Source organism: Macrobrachium nipponense, chromosome 26 (genome assembly GCF_015104395.2).
Source record: "Macrobrachium nipponense isolate FS-2020 chromosome 26, ASM1510439v2, whole genome shotgun sequence".
Classification (NCBI taxonomy): Eukaryota; Metazoa; Arthropoda; class Malacostraca; order Decapoda; family Palaemonidae; genus Macrobrachium; species Macrobrachium nipponense.
Window position 1 is genome coordinate 62,319,010 of NC_087215.1, and position 22,959 is coordinate 62,341,968.

Sequence of the window (22,959 nt, forward strand, 5' to 3'; positions counted from 1 at the left end):
GTCCCTCCACCCTGAGGTAGTGGTAGAGCTGATCGGGATGTGGGGCTCCCCCTCCCTGGACCTGTTTGCCATGAGACTAAATGCAAAGCTCCCGGTGTTCTGCTTCCCGGTTCCTGACCCAGCAGCAGTCTGGGAGGACGCATTCCAGCACCTGTGGGACGGTCTGGATGTGTATGCATTCCCGTCCTTCAGGGTGATAAGGCAGGTTCTAAACCAGCTGAGAAGGTCAAGAAGTGGTCAAATGTCGTTGGTGGCCCTTGGCCAGACAGGGAGTGGTTCTCGGACCTCCAGGCCCTAGCAGTGCAAGATTCCTGGAGGTTGCCCCTCAGGCCGAACCTTCTAAGGCAGCCCCACTTCGAGAGGTTCCACAAAGGTCTCCCGGCCCTATCCCTTTACGGGTTGAGACTATTGAGCGGTTGTTGAATAAGGAAGGCTACTCTTTGAGAGTGCCACGCAGATATCAGGGTACCTAGGGAAGTCCTCTGTGGCAGTTTACCTGGGAAAATGGTTGACATTCGGGGCCTGTTGCAGAGAGAAGGGTCTTTAGCCTCTGCAGGCCAAGATTCCCCACATAGCAGAATTCCTGGTTACACCTGAGACTGGACAAAGGCTTCTCGGTAGCAGCTGTGAAGAGTGTCAGGGCAGCCTTGGGTCAAGTCTTCCTCCTGAAAGGGCTGGATTTAGGGAACTCCAGCACCTGTTGATGCTTATCAGGAGCTTCGAGCTGTCTTGCCCCCTAGCGCCTTGAAGGTAGGTACCACAGTGGGACGTTGCAAGAGAGCTGGATACCCTGAGGAAGCCCCCTTTCGAACCCCTCAAGGACATCTTAGCAGGGAGCTAACACTGAAGACAGTATTCCTGCTGGCTTTAGCTTCCTACAAGGTTTCACACTCAAAGGGGTGGAAGGAGCTCTTCTTTCAATATGTGCCCTCCTTCGTGGCCAAGACACAAAACCCCTCAATCGTGGACGACAGGTTTGTGGAGTTCTCGATCCCTTCCATTGCCAGGTCAAACGATCCTCAGGACCTGCTCTTATGTCTGGTCTGGGCAGTGAGGAAGTATCTCAATAGGACCGCCCGGTTCAGGCGAAACGATCAGGAGAGCCTACGAGGGAATGGGTGTTCCTTCCCTGAAGAAGGCCAAACCTCACGACATCAGGGGCATTAAGGCCTCACTGACCTTCTCCAAGAACCTTATGGTCAGCCAGATCCTAAGGGCCGGGGTGTGGAACAGGCAGTCCACATTTACGACCCACTACCTGAAGGACTGCACCCGCAAATCTCTCGATTCATTCGAAATTGGTCCAGTGGTGGCGGGCCAACAGCAGATCTAGGCCGCCACCGGGCAAGGGACTCTAAGGGTATGAGTGGTAGTGAATGTGAGTTCCCCCTTATCCTAGTCCCCCCATCCCCCTCATTATCCTCTTCCTGGGCCTCAGGAGACTCGCTTTCATGGGACCCTATGAACCTGAAGGTAAGACAGTGGATTTATGTGATATTTGAAGTACAAACCATTGCCTTGTAGAAGTCACTATTCCGGGTTACCCTTCCATCTCAGCCAGTGCCCTTGTCAGACCCATTTGTAGGTCCCTCCCCTCTCTCGAGCGGGACTGGGTCCCCTTTGGGTACGCACCTGGACCTACCTCTCGGGCCAGTCTCCCTCCTCCTAAGGATGAGTCTCCTATTAAGTAGTTCAAGTTAAGTATACGGCATCCGAACAAATCACAAATTCATGGTAATTTGTATTTTTCCTAGCTATACTTACCTCGAAGTACTTAGGTTTCAGGCCCTCCCTACCGTCCCTGAGTACCTTAGGGCAGGAACCTTGTGGAATGGAAAGCACTGAGGTCGGAGGTCGCGGTTGTGTAGCCTTGACCCTCGGGGCATGTACCTGGCTAGGTGTGGAAGGGGTAACCGGATTTTTCTGGTCAGTACCGGATTGACATCCAGGATTCTCTTATTAAATAGTTCGAGGTAAGTATAGCGAGGAAAAATACAAATTACCATGAATTGGTGATATTCCGTTCGATGATGTCACTCTATCTCATCAGAATACTGCAAGCTTTACGTATTTAACTTTTATTGGATTGAAAAACGTAAAATGTTCTTTCATGCTCAATAGTTTTGATTAATACACGTTTCTCTCAAATTTTGTTACGGTCAAGTTTGATGGTACAATACTGAAGTTTGCGGGAGTTTCATCCATGTTGACGATACATGATAATAGTCTTTAGCAGGTCAACATTTTTTCCCTTATCTTCAGCTAAAACTTACAGCTTAAATTTAGCAGTATTTGCCTTTGCCGATCTTTTCTCTATAACGAGTAAAGATATAGTAATGTAAACATATTGATCCTGTTCTCCTCAACGTCAATTGTAACATAACTACGGTAATTTTTTACTATCGTACGATGGTTGAAATGTAAACAAATCTGCTGCTGTTATTGGATTCAGTTGTCCATAGCAAATCAGCTGTTTCAGGCTGTATGTGTTTACATAAGTAATATTATTATAATGATACTTGTAGCATTCTCTTTTACTTTTTTAAACTTGACTGGAAGATGGGATAGATATAGAGATGGAGGAAAAGGGGTTAGCCTAATTAATAAATGGGATAGATAAAGAGGAGGAAAAGAGGTTAGCCTATCGTTATTTGGTCTCGAAAATTTAGCTCGTATGATACACGAGATGCATGATAAAATCATTTTTTAAGGAACATCTGGGGGTAGCATGATAAGCGAGATCGCATTACACGAGTATATATATTTATATATATGTATATATATATATATATATATATATATATATATATAATATATCTATATAGTTGTATATATATGTATATATATATATATATATATATATATATAATATATATATATATATATGCATATATATATATATGTATATATATATATATATATATATGTGTGTGTGTGTGGGTGTGTGTGTCACACCCACACATACAGTAAGAATTGATATAAGAATCTGAAGTCAAGTGAACAAATATCATATACTATTTTGAAAAGGACATTAGATGAAATATTAAAGGTAAATAATTTAAAGAAGTAAACTAAAAAATATTGTAAGAAAATCTATATAGTATGTCAAACATATTGATCATCCCGTTCTCCTCAACGTCAATTGTAACATAACTACGGTAATTTATTTTTTTCTATCGTACGATGGTTGAAATGTAAACAAATCTGCTGCTGTTATTGGATTCAGTTGTCCATAGCAAATCAGCTGTTTCAGGCTGTATGTGTTTACATAAGTATAATATTATTAATGATACTTGTAGCATTCTCTTTTACTTTTTTAAACTTGACTGGAAGATGGGATAGATATAGAGATGGAGGAAAAGGGGTTAGCCTAATTAATAAATGGGATAGATAAAGAGGAGGAAAAGAGGTTAGCCTATCGTTATTTGGTCTCGAAAATTTATTTTAGCTCGTATGATACACGAGATGCATGATAAAATCATTTTTTAAGGAACATCTGGGGGTAGCATGATAAGCGAGATCGCATTACACGAGTATATATATATGTATATGTATATATATATATATATATATATATATATATATATATATATATATATTTGTGTATATTATTGTATTGTTATATTATATAATATATATAATATAATATATATATATATATATATAATATAAATTGCATATAAATATTATTTCTATTTGTATATTATACTATATTATTTGTATATATAATTTTAATATAATTGTAATAAATATAATTAATAACTTAATACTATATATATATAATATAATGTTATATAATATATGTGTTGTTGTGTGTTGTGTGGTGTGTGTGTGGGTTGTGTGGTGTGTACCACCAAACCAAATAAACAAAATTAAGAAGGATTATATAAGAACTGAAGTCAAGTGAACAAATATAGTATACTATTTTGAAAAAGGACATTAGATGAAATATTAAAGGTAAATAATTTAAAGAAGTAAACTAAAAATATTGTAAGAAAATCTAATAAAGTAAATGACAGAAAAAAACACCAAAGAAACACCAGTCACCAGCAATGCATGCACACCTGGACTTTTGACTACTATGAGATTCAAGGTCTCTGTAACACGGTTTTTTGGACTTTGCTCCTTGTCAAAGCATCGGATGTAGCTGAAAGTTGACATATGTATATTTTACAACCACACACAAATTTTGTCAGCATTATCAATAACCTAAACCCGATAGTTTTAATTTTCATAGAGTAAAAATTATCTAGCCGACGCCATGGCCAATGATTATGAGCCAAGAGTCAAAAAACATTCATTACGTAAGCAAGGTAAACAAACACCTTTTGACTAAATGTTGCCCCGCCCATCCACCAGACAGAAATTCCATCGGCTCTGAAACCCAAAGACTTTATGAATGGCGGAACGATACATAGATATTAGTGGGGTATCAGCGCTAGCGTAGTAATACTACTGTAGCAGTAGTGCCGCAACAGTATAGCAGTAATATACATGAATTAAACGTTTAGGCCAACTGCTGGGATCCTTGAGGATCATTTAGCACTTCTTACAACTACTCGAGAAATTAGTTTTTATAGCCAGAAGTTAAATTTTCTAATCCAACAATGCCCATGGTAGCCTTCAGTGTTATCCTGGATTATAACGAGGCAAAAGTGGGTGGAGCCTCATGAAGTCACCATTCTGACGATAATTATTGGTGAAGGTTTAAAGCTATTTTTTTTTTCAGTAAATAGGTAGATAGCCAATAAATAAAAATTGCTTGACATTGGATATAGCAGTTATCAAATCAAGCTTGTCCACTATGTTTTTGATAATTACCAACTGTTCCCTACATCTTGTCAATCTGATTGTGACCTATAAAGTAGACTGTAATTTCTTTGGAAACTTATTTTGGGAGTTAGACTAATAATCGAAGTGTTTTTGTATTTATTAACATATTTTGTTGGTTTGTTCATTATGACAATTATCAGTGGAGAGGTTCCAGAGTTCATAAAGGTGTACTGCTTTGCTTGTATTTAAATTTGTATGTCAATGTTGCCAGAGGTTTAGCCTTCGTTACGTATAGCCAATCATCCATCGAGAAAGAGGGAAGAAATGCTATCATAAGTTACGTAACGAGTGCGTTCGAAACCTTTTCTATGAGTAAGTTGGCCCGTCTTCAAAAAAGGTCACTTTTACATTATAAGTACCAAATTTATTCAACCTACGTAGTGCAGAATACACTCAAAATTTATATGTTGATATAATATGTATTCTGAATAAGCGTTATATTTATGAAATGCATAGATAAAAAGTTATTGCGAAAAAACCGTGTTACAGAGGCCCTGAATCTCATAGTAGGTAGTTTTTAAATAAGTTTTTATCTGCATATACAGTATATATTATTTTTATGAGATGATGCATTCATGCATGGAAGATTATTAATTAGTTTATTCTTCACCTGAGAGTGCTGTGTATGTAGGTGGAGATAAAGAAAAGTATGTAAAGAATTTCTGTATTTTTCACAAACCCTGCCTTTTATTGGCCAGGCCTTTGACTAAGTCATCCTTCAATCCCAACACCAAGTCAAGCTTAATCTCAAACAAGGTTCCTGTTTGAAATGCACTTGCCTCCTGGGTCTCGTGTTCTCTCTCCATTTTTTTTTTTTTTTTTTTTTTTTTTTTTTTTTTTAAGGGTACTTCTCTCTCTCATCATGTCATAGATATTAATTCAGGTAACTTATAATTTGTGAGTTGTAGTGAGCAGATGGTATTTATTATGCAAAAGCACCATTTGTTTTCCAATCCTGGCAAGCCACACTGGAATGAATGTACAGTGGTCCCCCCCGTATTCGCGGGGGATGGGTACCAGACCCCCCCGTGAATAGTTAGAATCCGCGAATGTTTGGAACCCCTATAAAAATGCTAAAAGCAGGCTATTTTGTTAGTTAAAACTCAAGAAAAACCACTGAAAATGTTCATATTTGTTTTTTTTTAAGTTTTATCACAAAAGGTGCATTTTATGATGAAATTGATAAAAAAAAACCAAGAATTTGTTGATATTTCTCATAGAAAAATACCGCGAATGCGCGAATTTTCCGCGAATAATGCGGGGAAACGTTCCCGAGAGAAATCCGTGAATCCGGAGAACGCGAATACGTGGGGGTCCACTGTAGTTGTTGAGCAGTGGGAGGGATCCAGCCCAATGTGACTGGGATGAATTTTCTATGGAATAAGGCATCTTATGATGTTTAGGTCTGTGTGTAAAACATGTTTTTATAGAATAAAAAGCATAACTCTTCAAATGATTTGGAAGGATGAATCCACTGATTACAGCAAATCCATAGTATAGGACGAATTAACAGCAAAAAACATCTGCTAAGAGTAATTAGAGGGCCATAAGGGTTGGGAGCCTTTGGAGGAGACAAGTCATTAATACAAACAAGAAAAGAACAAAAAATTATAGGAGCCTACAGAACTTTTAGCTATCATGACAATTGACATGATGTTCCTGTCACTTTCATGACAGAAGGTGCTGGTAAGGCAGCTCATGACCAGTAGTAGGAGAGACCAAGGAGACATCCACAAAGTCCTAGAACAGTGGTTCTCCAACTTTTTCGTAATCAACCCTATTTTGGAACATTTCAGTCCTTCGATACCCAAATAAATTAAAGAGAAAGATATGCAGTGATATATACACTTTATTTTGGAAAAATAGATAGTGTACAGCTTTTCTTTCACAAAACTAAGCTAGTTGGATCCATGGCACTTCTTTTCCCTTTTTCAAAACTAAACTAACAGGATTGATGGCACTGCTTTCATTCACAAAACTAAACTCATAGAATCCATGGCACTGCTTTTCGTTTTACAAAACTAAACTGATAGAATCCATGGGACTGCTTTTCATTCACAAAACTAAACTGATAGAAACCATGGCACTGCTTTTCATTCACAAAACTAAATTAATAGAATTCATGGCAGTGCTTTTCCCTTTAATAAAACTAAACTAACAGGATTCATGGTGATGCTTTTCGTTCACATAAGTAATTACAAGAGAATTCAGATAAGTAATTGAAATTCACTGCAAGTTTGATCATTTGCCTGTGTCCTTGCGACCCATAAAAATTGATCTCGTACCCATAGTATGAGAACCACTGTCCTAGAACAATGCTTATAGGACATTTTCCATACAAACTGAAACCATTTATCAGTGGACTAATCCTTAAAAGACCAGGCATGTCAGTTGAGGCAAACTCTGCTGACTCCTACAGGATTGACACAGGTGGGATCCTTAATGAAGGAAGACGAGAACAAGCAGCAAGCTTTTGTGTGAAGGAAACTCCATACAAGTATACTTAGGCATGGTAAACAATACAGAAAACAGACATCAGTAATCATATGTTCCCCAGTCAGTAAGTTACAGAATATCAAAACTTGCAAAAACCAAACTGCTTTATTTGGATTTACTTACTGAAATTCAAAAGCAAAAATTCTCAAATTGAACTGAATTAGAAAATGACAAATAACCTTTGAAGCAGTTCAGTACAAATTAAAAATGACAAATTTTGGAATCAATTTGTATTTTTCATAGCTAATAAACCTGAGGTCTTAACAATAGGATAATCTTCTAGCGCTAGCTGGAAAATGGTAAAAACAATCAAAGATTGTAAAACAAGGAATCTGTGGCATCTGGCAACTCATGCATATACGGAGTGGATGCTTGGTCATCGACCAAGATTGTACCCCAGAAAAATATGTCTTTCTTCTACCGCCTTGGAGACCGGAGTTTCGCTTTGCCCTCCTTTTCCAAGCCAGTTTTTTTTATCGTAGCCTGTGCTTTTTTATTTTTATTCAGGACTGAAGTTCTGTGGACGTCAGCATTTTTAGTAAATAAGATTTAAACAGAGAACCAAAGGCATCTGATCACTGCGAACTAAGAAGTGAAATGAGGCAATGAGATTACTTAACAAGAAAATCCTCAGCCCCAAAAAATCTATAGGGAGAGAACCTTGGCAATAAAGTCTCCAGAAAATTTTAACTTGATGGAATGAAAAACTTTGAATTTCGGGGTGAAAACTTTGTAATGTAAGAAATGCTTACAGTAGTGTTATAGGAGCTAGGAAAGTACTTTTTCCCAAAACACTACACCACAAAATTAAATGAAAAAGTACTCTACAAGCCAATATTCACAACTGAGAGAAGAGCACCAAAAATAAAAATGAAATATGAAGGTATAATGGTTGACATTACAGCAAGCATGGCGTTGCCATGCCAGTGTTTACACAAAAGGATGAAGAGTAACTGAGGCATCATAGGAGGTACAGTAGCACTGTAACTAATGGATCACAATATAGCAGTCTTCTGTATGTATCAGCTACTTTATTGTAGTTACTTTTTGCTATGCTATTCTTTTTGGATATGATACATTTTTAGGTAAAATTTGAAGTGTGGGCTATCATAGAGAGATTTGGTTACTTACAATTTGTTATTCAGGAAAAACCCAGACCCTAAGTATATAATAAGTTGAGGTGCTACTTTATAGGCATGTTCAGTGAGGGCCACCAACTCATAAACAAATTATTTTTATTTAAAAGATATACTGTATTGTGAGATTTCAACAAAAGTCACTCTGATGAGAAATTAATAAATGCCAGAGGCTGTGGTAATGCAAAGCACTTGCTCTGTCTCTGCTCATTCCCTCTGTTAGTTTAGTCATAGTGGCAAATGTTGTAAAAAAAAAAAAGTATTATATAAAAGAAGTAATACTGAGCACAGTATTTGTGTGTTAATCACTGTAACAGTACCTTAACAGGACTGGTGTAACCTATTACAAAGGATGAAAAATTAGTTACAGAAGTAGGGTAGAAAGTTGTAGGTAATCAAAACAAAATTTGAATTGCAAAATTAAACCAGGTAATGATCATGATATGCATTAGGAGAGTTGATTGGGGTAAACAATGTACCTGATGAAAACATATGAACTGAAATAGGTTAATTATAAATCAGTGTACAATTCAAGATCTATGCAGGAAAGTGGTGTGCACCTCAGGACCAACTAAAACACTTCACTTGTAAATTCATGAGCAAAAAGAAAAATTTAAATTGCCAACAACTGTAATTTTTGTTGTGCTGTAGTACAGAACTTGGACATTTATAACAAGTAATGGGGATGACTAAAAGTTGTTAGGATAGAATATGTTAATACATTTTATATAGAATTATTGTGTTAAAGGAGATAGCGTAATACTTTATCAGAGATGAGTCAAAGTTGTGAATTGCTTCCCTGGTGGGGAATGTTCCACTTGCACCAGTGAATTACTCCAGATTTCTCCGGAAATTTCATTTCGGTATATAGCATTTGTTATAGTAATGATTGTTGTATGTATATAAAGCATGAACTTTTATTTAAGATTTTTAATAGCTTGCTATGAATTCAGTTATTTTGGAAATGTCCCTTTCCAGGTCTGAAGCTAGGAACTGTTATTAAAGGCTGCACTATCTTCTTATGCTACGGGAGAAACCTCAGAAGAATCACGGAGTCAGAACTGTGTAGGCTTAAGGCTACACATAACTGCTCGATTAAAAACACATGTTTTCACATTCAATTTAAACAATCTTCTCAGAGCAAATCCAATAATAAAAAAGGTGCATCCAGCGTTATACTGATTTATGTTTATTTCATCTGTGGTGAGCCTTGTTGTAGAAAATTGAGTAGTCCTTACACTAAAGTCTTTCTGAAGGGCTACTACAAGGAGAATAGGATATGCTGGCCCTTTCTCTCCCGGTTACCCCAATGCATACAGTGCTGCTGCTGATGCCGTGAGTCTTATGGCAGAAGTTAGAAGTCCTCCCTCACAGCAGCTGTTCTCCGGGTAATTACACTGTGCGTGGGGTCAGTGGAAAGGAGCTTGGGTGGTTGTAAGAGACCTGTGATTCGTAGAAAGAACCGTAGATTGATAGTGTAGAAAAAATTTATTCAGTGTTGAATAAGTGAAACCAATGGTATTTTTTAATGAAAGTGACAAATTACTGTTTTGTTATACTGTAGAAAAGCTTTATGTAAACTGAAAATTACACTACTGTAATTAAATAGAAAAGAATCAGTTATTGTTGGATACATAATAACAAGCTCATGAAGATGATTACACTGTGTGATCTATTTCTCTCTTGATTGCTGTAATAATTTTTTTCTCATTATCATTATTATCAGGAAGGATGTGCATGTGAATGATTTTATTGAGTGTTTATTGAGATGTTTCTCTTGAAAAAAATCTTCCTTCTTGACGATATTTTTTATACAAGTGCTAGTGAATATAATTGGCTGCAACATGACACCTCATGTATAGCAGTTCTTTGTTAGTTGTTTACTTAAAGAATATTTAAATATAGCTCAAAATTGCCTATTATGCCATGTTCAACTGGTAGAATGTGTAGAATTACAACAAAAATCATTGATATCCACTGGAGGGTTACCGCCTTTGAAGTATTGTAGAATAGTGAAAGTATGCCAAACACAGTCCATTTGTTAATCCTAACAACTTAAAAGAATTTTATCTACTGTAATGCAGCATACTTGAAAATTGACTTCCATTTATAACATTTCCTTACAAGTAATATGCCAAATATACATTTATATAAAATATAGATGTGATGTAAAATTACCAGTTCTTATTAGGAATCAAGATTGAAACTAAAACTAACTCCCACTCCTTAAAAGTACTTGTAAATATTATTTCTTATTCAGATTGCAAAAGATTTTTATTTTCTGATACATACTTATCCATGAATTCATTACCAATTGCCCAAACACATTAGGTAGCATCATGAATCAACATGTTTTGCCAGATGAGAATATCTCCCAATCAGTTGCGTTCCATATCTGGCCCAGTGGTAGTCATGTTTTTATTTTATCAAAGTTAGCGATCATTTGATTAGTGACCTTAATTAGAACTATCAGATTTCTATTACCTCTTGAGTCAGAGTTTCCTTTCTTTCTTTGGTGCTGGAGATCATTGTCATTTTCTAGTGTAAAACTTTTCTTTCAATGTATATTATGCCATTCAATACACACACTTTCAGATGTGAATGGCTGGTTTTATAAAATGGTTGATCATTCTTAGCCTTTACGATTAGGTAGGAAAAGACAGGAGGCAACAGCAAAAAGCAAGTGTTGTATTGCTTGGGTATACGTACCATTGAAGAGAAATGAACTGGGAATTGGCTTTTATTGAGGCACTCAAAGAACTCTATTGCTGCAGTCTTGGACTGTTCCACATGTTACATTCCACTTCATATTTCCGATCAACCCCACTTAGTAGTTTGTTTAAGTAAACTTTCATCTGTCATTTAGTGCAAGTTTCGTACTTGAGAAACTTGTAACTCTAGTTTGTTCCCAATATCCAAAGGAAATATAAAATAGAGGTAAATAAGAGTTTATTTTTAAAGTTTTGAAAGTAAAACCTATTCCCATTTTTAGATATGTGCCTTTCTTCAGAGACATAAATTCTTACAGGGACTCCAGTAGTAGATATCCATGCCAAATTCTCCTAGTGGATTCCGAAGGGAATGATTTCTGGGTAAGATAGATAGGGATGGGCTCTTGTGGCCGGCCAGTGATTGGGTGTGTGTGTGTGTGTTTGTGTACATGTGTGTGCGCGCAAGTATGTGTGTATCTGTGAGCACTGCCTTTGCCACAGATTTATTGGTGCACCACCACCCTGCTGGCCCCCTCCCCCACCTGAAGTTTTAACTGTAAATGCGAGAGAGAAATGCCAAGAAACCCCTGTTTAGTTTCTGTGGAAGAATGTCGTTGAGTGCCTGTTAAACCATTTTATTTTAATTTAGGAAAGATATGTATGGATAGAGATTTATTTTTATTTTAAGTAGGGAGAAATTAAATATCAAACAGATTAATGTGATATTTATAGAAGAGAATGTAAATAATGTATTGAACTTATCCCATCCAGGGCTTAGGCACAGCATGAATATGGTTAAAGCGCAGTAAGTTGTTGTATAGTTGATCATATGTTGAATGATCAATAATGTTATGCATGAGGGTAGCAATAACTTCTTAACACACTTACACATCATATTTTGGTTAAAAGTGAACCAAGTCAAATTTTATCAGTTGTATCAGAAAGGTAGTGCTTAATCCTCCTTCTCTGGAATTGGTAATTCCAAAAAGTATGTAAAATTTGCCCTGGTAATTTGTATATGATTACAACTGGCCTTAGATAGTCATCACTTATTGACTAATTATGGTACATAAAAATAAAAGAAATCCAGTATAACCTAAATTCTGAAAATGGAAATAGATTTGATGAATCAATAAAGAATGAACAAACACAAACTTTTGTTTGTTGTGCATAATCAATTGCATTTTTTGCATAATGGCACCTTTATAACTGAACAGTCCTTTCATTAGGCTCCGTATCCTTTGTTTTTAGTTCCCCACACAAAAATTAAAATTAATGATGTTACAAGGAATCAAGTGGTTCAGCAGACACTACTGCTGTAACCAGTTTCATTGTGAAAAATTACCATGTCACATGTATTCACCACATAAAGATAATTAAAGATGTCTGATAAATGTTTATTTCTTTATAGGTCCCATTTAAATAAATATGGAAAACTTGATACAAACAGAAATAAAAACAAGGGTACAAAATTGAAATATACTGATTTGCTGCAAAATGTAGAATGAAATCCATCATGGGAATGCTATATTTTTATACCAACTTGTGTGTGTAATATATATATAGATTATATATATATATATATATATATATATATATATATATATATATATATATATATATATATATATATATAGATATATATATATATATATATATAATATATATATATATATATATATATATGCTATTATATATTTATATATATAATAATATTTATATATAGATGGTATATATATGTAGTATGTATGTATAGTATATATGTATATGATATATGTATCTTATTTTTGTATATGTATATCTCTGTAATATATGTATATATAATATATATATATATATATATATATGAATATGTATGTATATATGTAACATACATGCACACTTGTACATACAACCCAGGTACCATTTCATCCTTCATTAGAACGTGAAGTGTTTGTTATTAGACGTGGGTGTTTATTTTTTTGAGGAGCATTTACCCTATCAAATTCCTTTAGAAGTATTTCCAGGTACTGTAGAATAAAAGAAAGTCATTAATGGTTATTTTTCTTGTATCAAAATCAGTTATTTTTACTGATGAGACAATTCACTGTACATGTAATATACAAATGAACCAAAGAGGAAACCACTTTAATTTTAATTTTGTTTAAGTAAATCGGACATTAAAAACCTTTATGATTGCTTATTATTATAGAAAATTGAACTAGTTGTAAACTTTCATGAACCTAATGGATGGATGGATGATTAAGAAATCCTTGTGTATTTGGAGGATGGCTGTGCCAGGCAGCTGGAATGGTGGAGTATCAAGATGTTCCTAATGTTTTGTGCTTACACCGCAGCCATGCTCACAGCAGGCACTGTCAGCGGGGACCAGTTCCCGCCTATCCCTGTGCCTACTGGCGGCTGCTGCTTCATTCACTTTATGGGACGTGGCACTGGTGAGAAGCAGGGAAACGTTGAGTGGAGATGTTACTGGAGGGAAATGAGATAACAACAAAAATATCTATTCTAATAATGATTAGCGTTTAGTGTAACCAGTTTGATGATGAAGACTTAATAGTGTTAAAAAAGTAATTGGGATGACTGATAGTGTAATGTACAGCTAGATGATGTTATAAATAACCTATTGAGACTGTTGAAAGAATATAGGTTTATTTTGATAACAAGGCTTATTTTAATAAGGACTACATATACCTGACACAACAGTGTGTACATAAACTATGTATCGAAACCATGAACGTTATGATGACTGATATAGATTTTTCTTTTTTAATGTGTCAACCAGTAATGCTACTAGAAAGGCACAGATGTAAATAATAATTTCTTCCTGTGTGAGTCGAGAAGTCACTGTGCATCAGGAACCAGCATTCGAGAAAAATGTGTGCATGCAACGGCAAGCGAGATACCGGAGACTGGGCCTGGACGCACAGCCCCAAAGAGCCATTCTCCTCCTGTGCACTGGATGGAAGGATGTGGCTTGAGTGGCACTGGCATTGGCAGAATGGATGACGTGGATGCAGTAGCATATTAGCTGTGCTGTGCATTGTCTCGCTTACAGCCAGCCTCTATATCAGTAGAGCTAATATTACTGCCACATGCACCTGAGTCGCAAAATGTGTGTGTGTGCGAATTGACTCACTTGCTTAGATTAGGTTCTGAAGTTGATGCAGTAGTTACAGTTAAGTGACCAGCAAGTTTTGGTAGGCAGAGTTGGTTAAATTCTGTCACTACTTCATCATATTTAGAGTTAAGGCACTTCCAAAGTTAAGAAAATAAAAAAAACATGTGTTATTAAACCTGTGACGTTGTGTTTTGTGAAAGTTTCTTTTCCTTTCTGTTCTTTTAGTACACTTTCTTCACTGTGAATTTTGTGCAAACGAATATAGACTTAAGAAACTGTAGGGAAGATAGGATTAAGGAAGTCTTAGATTTAAGTGTAACAATAGACCCATAACTGAGTAGTTTTGTCTATGGATATGTTGCAAGTTGTACTTGGGAATGCCAGCTTCATCCTTTAATATTTTCTGTCCCTTTCTATTATTCCTTTTCCCTTAACTTTTTATCAGCCATAGTTTTATCAAAATCTTATAATAACAATCTGGCAGTATGCCATTGTAGAAATGAAAAGTAGTGGGTATACTTTTTAGGGTAGAGGTTGTGGTGGTGACTAACGATGAAAATTATAGCATTTAGGGCAATCCCTGCTCTTTGCAGATACATGCAGACTTCCTAGACAAAACTACTTGGTCTCATTTCCTGGGCTGTTGAGTAAGGTTAATCTTAAATAAAAAATAAAAAAAGAATGTGATTTTGGAAATTCTATTAAAAGATAAAAAACAGTTCTAGCAATGAATGTGCCCATTCCAAACGTCTTCCCTGTGCTCCGGAGGGGACAAATTAGGGAGACTGGTAAATGTGCTCGTCTCTCTTTCTCTCTCACTCTCACTTTGTCTATCATCTATCATCTATCTATTTCAGTGTACGTACGGAGCAGCTTGGAGTTCCCCTTGCCTCCCTTAATGCCCCCCACGGCTCCCCTCCCACAGCCCCCTGCACCACTCCCACTGCCATGCCACTTCAAACTCCAACATATATATACACAAGTACTTCTGTATATATATGATACACAGTATTTGTGATATCCGATGGTCCTTTTCTGAACTATCACACAAATTGATTTGCAGTCAAAAAGCCTCCTTTTCTTTCCGTGGCTCAATCAAGCGACTGATTTAAGTATGTGATATGAATGTTTAGCCAGTTAATAATATTTATCCATCAATCATGATTCAACTCGGACATTGCTAGGTTTAAGTTAATTTCCCTTTCTTTAATCTCTAAGGACAACTGTATGCATGCGTATGTTAGTGGCATATGTGTACGTGACTTTCATTGTGCGTCCCGGAGTCAGGTGAGTTTGGGGATTGGGTTTTGTGAGTAAGTAATGACTATTGCCCATTAATCTGACTTAGATGTCTCCAAATACAGCAATGGAATTCTGTATAGTATATGAACTCTTTGGAGCTTGACAGTTACAGCATTTGTAATCAGATGATTTTCATTACAAAATTTAGGTCAGCTTAATTGAGGAAAATTGCTTACCAAACAAGCTTCAATGCCCACTGCTTTTCACCACCAAACACAATCAGTACAAATCTGGTAGAAATAAAATGTCATTGTAGCTTTGTTATTATATACTGTACTGTGAAGTAAGAATCCATTATATACGTGATGCAGCGTTTTAAGTTATCGTCCATTAATTGGTAGGTGATTGTGGAGCAGTAGACTAGCTTATGAATGCAATGTCCTCCATTTTTTGTATTTTCATTGCAAACAATCATGCATGTGGAAAGAGCACTGCATCTGTTGGTAGGTGGATGGGATGTAAATCATCCTTAAAGAATGGCATTAACAAAATCTTTTAGCTTAAATATCCAAGCATTTACTCTTTTATCAAGTCATTTGTCCCTTTGAGTAGCAAGGACAGTTCGAGTTTATTCAAAAATATAAGAATACAGATATTTGAGTGCTAGTTTTACTCACTCATATAACGGCTAATGTTGATAAAATCTAAAAAAGATTGGGCCTAATTATAAAGCACAAGTGGACTTATTCACATTACACTAATTAAAGTTCCAAAGTACGCCATCTAATTCAACTCTTTACTTACTTTACTTTTGTTCCCCCAACACCTGCTACTCAGTATTACCTTTTTTTTCATAATAAATGTTTGTACATGAAAGCCAGTTAAAGTTCTGTACAGTACGTAAACACAAAAATTTTTGCCATACTTTGAATGGCATCTCATTTAACTGGTATAACAAATATTTAGTGGTACTGAAACTTGCCTTTTATACATTATATTAACTTATGGGAAATTGATTAGCTAGTATATACTATTCAGCGTGGATGATACTCTTATTGAAAGTTTATTTTTATAACGAGTGAAATATCGGCTGAAAGATGGCCCCTTTTCAGACAGGGAAAGGGAGAGAAGAATGCAGGAGAAAGTGTCCAGGATGTACTATAGTAGTGTGCAAATGATTGGAGTTATACGAGGGGCACATCATTGGGCAAAGCACCATTTGTCTAAGGTGTATTTTATGCTAATTTTGTTATGAAAGATTAATTTGCTAGTGATAGTACCATACTGTAATCTAACTTGGAAATCATCAATTTTTTATTTGACTTTCGTTTTTAATGTATGGTACATTTGAACAGTAATATCTGATCTTAATTAGCTTAAGCATTTATATCTGTCAAAAATTTACTTTTATTTTCTGCTCAAATCTTATCGTGTTCTCTAGTTTCGGCTGCTGCAACTACTGAATATAATTTTGTAGCACTAACATACAGTACTTAGCTTGGTGTACAGTCTTTGCTGTCTATTTTCTTCTGTAGAAGAAAACCCTTGAATAGTTTTTCCAACCCATGTTATTCATTATGTTGAAATAGATCAAAAGTAGACCATTGATGGAAAATGCTTTGCCTCAGTGGGTGGTGCCTGTTTTAAACGTTAATTTACAAAAGGAGTTTTATCTAATACTTTTGCATCATCACCTAGTCCTTACTTGTTTAGTTTTGAGTGATAGATGACATGCATATAGCTTGTACGTAAATGAAATGCATTGCAAAGTTGGGCCAAGGATGGCAAGTGGTGGGCAGGGGGTGATGGCTGGGTGTGTGCGGCGCTACCACTGTTCAGGGCCCTTGTAAATTTGAGATGGGCAGGGAACAAGTTATACGCACGATGCCGTTGCCACATTTCTGAGTGGGACTACTTGAGGCAACCCATGTCTCTTACTGGGACACATGTCATGTCTAACTCAGGTGACTAGTGTAAGAATCTTCGCCTTATGCCCCGGGTGTGTGGTGGCGCCTTACCTGCACCCTGCCCTGCCCTGACTCTCTTTATCTACATTCATTCATTCACTCATTCATTTGAATATTGTTAAACATTTTCTTCTGGTAGAAATGCAGCATTCTTATCAGAATACACAACTTTTTTTCATTTTCTTTTTCTTATACTGTGTGTAACCTATGCTTAATGCTGCATGCTCCTCACATTTGACAAGAACTATGCTTATATTGCCCATTACTTACTTGATATCCATTTTCTCAGTTAACCATCTGGATTGGTATCCGTATCCATGCAGTAAAACATGCATGTCAGTGACATTAATAACAGTACTTTTGTACCGTATAAAGCAGTTTTAAACTTATTTTTCTAAATATTTCAACCACTACAACTTTTTCAGATGCAGCTGTGAAGTTTTATGGAAAAAGTTGAAACTTCTTGGTCATCCAAAACTCAAGATCTTTTCCTTTCATTATATTCATTGCCATTTGATTTCTGATCTTGAAACTGTTAACAATCTTAATTCTTTCACCTAAATCAAAGATTGACACTCAGTTCATGTATTCTGTTGTCTTTATAATAAAGGTCATGTCAGCTGACTGTTAATCTCAGATTTAGGGTTGATACTCCTATCCTGTAACCCCCACCCCCAACCTCTGACCTGCCGCCCAGTTATTAGCCTACCTTGGGTACCTGTACGCTAGGCCGCCCCACCAGCCCAGCAACAAGTGAATAGATGTCACTTTTGCTCGTAGCTGATAGGGGCTCACAATTCCGGAACATTAATTGAATTTAGGAAATTACTCAAAAGTAAATGACCTCTTTAATTTTATTGTGTTAAGCAATTTAATATTAGGGAACGTGTATCATAAACGACGAAAGGTGAATCATGAGTGATGTGATCTTACAGTAATTACTGTAAATGGAAACCAATTGTAGAAGTTGCTACATTTTCTGATCTGTAGTTGGTTTTATCTGATGCTAGAGGTATGTAGTTTACAGTGAACATTCGTGAATATTGTTAAAAATAATCTCAGGTGTACTTTCACTTCTTAAGAAAAGTAGGACAGTATTGTATTAGCATGGTTTTCATTTACAGGTTTTGTTGTAGTGGTATGATAGCTAAGTAAGGCCAAGAGGCACCTGGTGCCCCAAAGCTTTAAGCAGGCTTGCACTTTTTAACATGTCCTCAAGTCAGAGCCAGTTTACATTAAATTATTGCTGGTGTGTACTTGTTGGACATGTCTGACAACATTAGATTATTAAAAGGATATTTTTTGAAAATTCTTTTATGTGACAATACTCTGATGGATGTTTTGTATCCTTTTTAATAGAAATAATTTTATTTCTATAAAAATTGTCATGATGATTTGAAGTACATAGCAAAAAATGCTACCATTGATTTTATATTGTGTATGGACACAGCCTGTCGTGCATTGTTTCATCTGTTCACTTGTTTTGCGCAACACCAAAGCCTCACCCGAATAGAACTTTATTTATCCTTGCTGACCCTGTATATAGGATTGTCGTGAACTTTTTTATTTTCTTTTCTTAATTTATATGAAATATTTTCTTGACTTACGAATGACTGGAGTAGTCATTAAGGGGCGAAGTTTGTGAATGGTTAATGAGGTTGTCGGTCACTTATGCAAGAACATGTGAAACTGGAACCCTTCTTTATATTCTGTCATGGATGTGAGGAATGGCATGGAATATTATGTATAGTGATTCAAAGTTCTTTATGTGAAGTTATTGTTGACAGATTGAAAGGAATAAATAAAGATTTTATGTTTGAAGGTGGTTTACATAACCCCTTTGTTATTGTTTATTTTAATGGTCTACAAAACTCATTTTGTTACTAATATACCACTGTAGGCATTTGCTAATGTAACTTGAAGTTTTACTGAAGACTGCAAAGGACATGTGAACATTGTTAAAATGAGGTACATATTGAACTTTACAGTAAATAGTAATGCACTAGTGTTTGCACAGGTATGGTTGTGAGACATTCAACAGACCTATTGATTATGATGAATTCAAACCTTGCCTAGTGGTTAATAGACTTCGTTAATTTATTGATGGTCCAATTCTTGTTGACGGGTGATACTTGTGTTTATTAAAACCAAGACTGGCCATTATGCAATGATAACTGATCACTAGGTCGTCTTGAAGAATTACGGTATGGAGAAGTAAGTGTTTTTGATGTTCTTTGAGGAAATCAGACTTCACAACCCAATTTTAAGAATATTTTGAATCGTCATCATCGTCAGAATGCCATGTCTCCTATGACATTGGTGATCGTGAACTTCCTCTTGATTCCTTTTCTTGCTTACTAAATCAGATTGGTAGTTTGTTTTCTGTCACTTTTGGTGCACCCTCTATATATATTATCCTTTGTCTCATCTTCCCCTCCCCTTGATTTCTCCTGCCAAATGTAAATGTATCCAATCTTTCTCTTGTGTATTTTAATTAGTATTGACTGAAAAAATTCTAACTAGACCACTGAATTTAAATTCTTGATTCTCGCAGGCCGACTCGGTATTTTTTCTTCAAGATCAAATGCCTGAATAATTAGATAAACTGATGATTCCGACCAAATTTATTTTGAAAATTTGGACTTGAAATTTAATAAAAGAAATGCTAAAAGGATGGTCTCAATGTGGATTGAAACTGGTCATATACATACGCAAAAATATTGTATTTACAGAGTGTAACTGAATCATTGGATCGTTCATGTTATGCTGTGCATATTTTCAATATGTAGGGGCTTGGTCATTGTGACTGGCTATACAGTAGCAGTTGATAAGTTTAAGTTTCTTTTTATATTGATGGCAGCCAAAACCCATTGTTGGGTTTAATTGAATTTAATTTTGGATAATCAGATTATTATCTTAAGCCAGCCTTGTGTATTTGTTATATTGGAATTTGTTGATGCTATATAATTATTAATAGGAACTTTATTAAATCTGATGATTAGGGCAGGGCTGCATACATTTTCACTTCCTTTAATGCCTTCATATAATCTATGGAACAGGTATTTGACGCACTAGATGAAATTTATAGGACTGAATATTTTTAGTGCACCCATGGCACTTCAGGGATTATTAATAATGATAAACAATTAGTATGAGGATAAATTGTTTACGATATTAACAGTATATGAGAGGACAGACTTTGCTAAGTTAATCATTAGTTTTTATCATCATTACGTTTTTTCACAGGTCTTACTTATTGCTAGGAGTTTGTATGGGTTAAGATCAATTTTGATTTGTGTGCTCAAATTTGGCCATTGAAATGTTCTAGAATTGGATTTTTTATGATTTTTTTTGATAGATTGCCCTCTAGTTTTTCAGGTTTATTGGAGGTGCAAAAAGATAACATGTATAAGGACACTTAAAGATTTCAAAAATGTTCCACAAACGTGAATTACATAATGGTTTTAAATATAATGCATGCAGATTATAAATGACTACCACATTTTGCACTGCCAAAAATCTTCAACATATCCATTGTATTCTTTGGAATGCTGCAATAAAAGGTAAGAGGACCTCTTCAGTATGATCATAATTTTCTATATAAGAAACAGAAGTCACATATGAATTTACGAGATGGAAAGTTTTATGATCATGAACTAAAAGTGAGAAACATTTGGCTAACCGCTAGCCAAGTTACAGCTACTTTGTTGAACACTTAGGCCAGAAAGCATGCAGAGCATACCCAAAAGCAAAAATCACTCAACCAGTCACGGAGATTGTCAAATATGACAAAAAGACTATCTTATATGACTTGGGGAGTTGGAAAATCAGCCCTCGATTTTATTTTAGGAAGCAGATTTTTTGTCGGTTTTGGACTGTGGAATCTTTAGACTCGGATTCAGACACCATTAAAAAGCTTCAATCTAATTCACGGCAAAAGTGTAGAATATGAAACTACACATTTGTGCTATTTTCTAAATAGTTCAGACTAGTTAATTTTGTATACATACAGTAGAAGATAGTTCCAAATCTCCATAAAAAATCATACTTTTGCTTTCAATGTGAAACTGTCTGCTAGATGGTCAACACCTAACATTATCACAAGCTTACGTACTACTACAAAAATGTTTAATTTTGAGTAACTTGAGAAGAACTTAAGAATCCCTTCAAAACTACAGAGTTGTCCTGAAAACCCTTTTGTTCAATAAAGTTTTTATTTCACAAATCATATTAAGCTAATACATATGCTGGAGTATGTTAAGCCTGTGCTCAGGTAGGCATTAAGAGAAATAAAGATGCTGAATTTCGAGTATCAAGAGAATTATTTTTTAAGAGATTCAAACTTATTAAACCATGAGAATGGTCCTTTAACAATGATGATCATATTTAAGTTTTTTAAATATTTCTCACAAAGATGGATATGTAAAACCACTTGTTTTCAGTTCCAGTTTAGCTCCTGTATCTGCTGTTCGAGTTCTACATATATATAATTTTAGTTAATTGTTTTAAATGTGGAATAGCGACATTTGATGCTATTAGAATGTTAATGTCAATGGATATTATTCACCCTTAGCGTATTTGGTTATTTCCATGGGAAATTACTTCATGAGGAGTCCTGTATCAATAGACCTAACAGTTTATGGTGAAAACTGTAGAAGTTTAGGGACCTCCATTTTCAAGCAACCCTATCATTAAATATAGGGAGCTGTAATTTATTTAATAAATATTTAAACTTCATCATTAATAAAGGTAAGTCCCCGTGGTCACCCATGTCAGAGGTAAATAAATTGGCTCAGTGGTCTGGATAAACTACTTAATAATAGTTCATTGTAACTCCATTAATCATAAGTACACCTGAGTGTCTCAGGGGCGTGATCGGTATGGTCTTGGCCTGCCACCTCGGTGGCTGCAAGTTCGATTCTCGGGCATTCCACTGAAGGGTTATAGATGTGTATTTCTGGTGATAGAAGTTCACTCTCGACGTGGTTTGGAAGTCACGTAAAGCCGTTGGTCCCGTTGCTCAATAACCACTGGTTCCATGCAACATTAAATCACCATACAAAAAAATAAGTACACCTGACTCACTCAGTTATGTTGTGGGGCAGAGATGCTGATTGATCCAAGGCTCTGGTAACTCAAAGGTTTGCACATAATAAGGTCAAAGCCTATCATATGTAAGAGTAAGGTGCCTCCTTGAACCAGGTCCTAAGTCTTAAGATTTTGAAAGGAAGTAGTACATTCCCCATCAACTTGAGATGTACTAGTCAGTAACCCAAGATGTCTGATCACAGCGCCATGAATTATGGTCCTCTGCGACTGCCAGTCCTAGGGAATACACATCCATCCATTTATGAGAAATGTTTTTTAAACAGATGGTAGTAAGATAGACTGGCATTGATTGCCAGGCACTTGTATATATGGAAAATATGTAGAAGACAATTCCAAATTATATATAA

The 22,959-nt window shown here is 35.8% G+C and overlaps 1 protein-coding gene across 5 annotated transcripts in view; it reads left to right on the plus strand.

Moving 5' to 3' along the window:
- The window catches only part of LOC135200333 (RNA-binding motif, single-stranded-interacting protein 1-like), a 264,070-nt gene extending 253,393 nt beyond the window's left edge, over positions 1-10,677 (plus strand). For all 5 annotated transcript variants that reach the window (XM_064228898.1, XM_064228902.1, XM_064228900.1 and 2 more), the window contains one exon: positions 9,444-10,677. The gene's annotated coding sequence lies outside the window, so the exon portion shown is untranslated. The remainder of the gene's footprint in view (positions 1-9,443) is intronic.
- The last annotated feature ends 12,282 nt before the right edge of the window (positions 10,678-22,959 follow it).